We start from the raw sequence: 336 nt of genomic DNA on the forward strand, positions 1-336 counted from the left end.
AGTAGTTGTAGGGCTTCTCTCCTTCTGGCAGGAGATGGCAATAGATTATCCTTTGTGGCTTATCTCCGGTGTTGATTAACTTCCAATGACCCGCCAAAGGAGAGTTGCCCTGTGACTACTTCTGCTTAATATAAACTGATCCAAAGGCCACCACCATCTGCCTCAAGAAACAAGGTACCGTTATATATCAGAAACCAACTGCATGTACATATTTTAATTTCATTCTCCTTTTCTTCTATATATAGCTCTCTTGTTTTTAGAAATTTTTAGCTTTCATCAAGATCTGGTCATACTTCACTGATGATATGATTATTTGGTCAGCATAGCGTCATCAAG

At 39.0% G+C, this 336-nt stretch overlaps 1 non-coding gene across 1 annotated transcript; it reads left to right on the forward strand.

The window, feature by feature from the left end:
* On the forward strand, window positions 1-122 carry MIR399I (microRNA MIR399i). The gene has a single exon (NR_127852.1). It is a non-coding gene; the product is annotated as a microRNA MIR399i (primary transcript).
* Window positions 123-336: the final 214 nt, after the last annotated feature.

Source organism: Vitis vinifera, chromosome 2 (assembly GCF_030704535.1).
Source record: "Vitis vinifera cultivar Pinot Noir 40024 chromosome 2, ASM3070453v1".
Classification (NCBI taxonomy): domain Eukaryota; kingdom Viridiplantae; phylum Streptophyta; class Magnoliopsida; order Vitales; family Vitaceae; genus Vitis; species Vitis vinifera.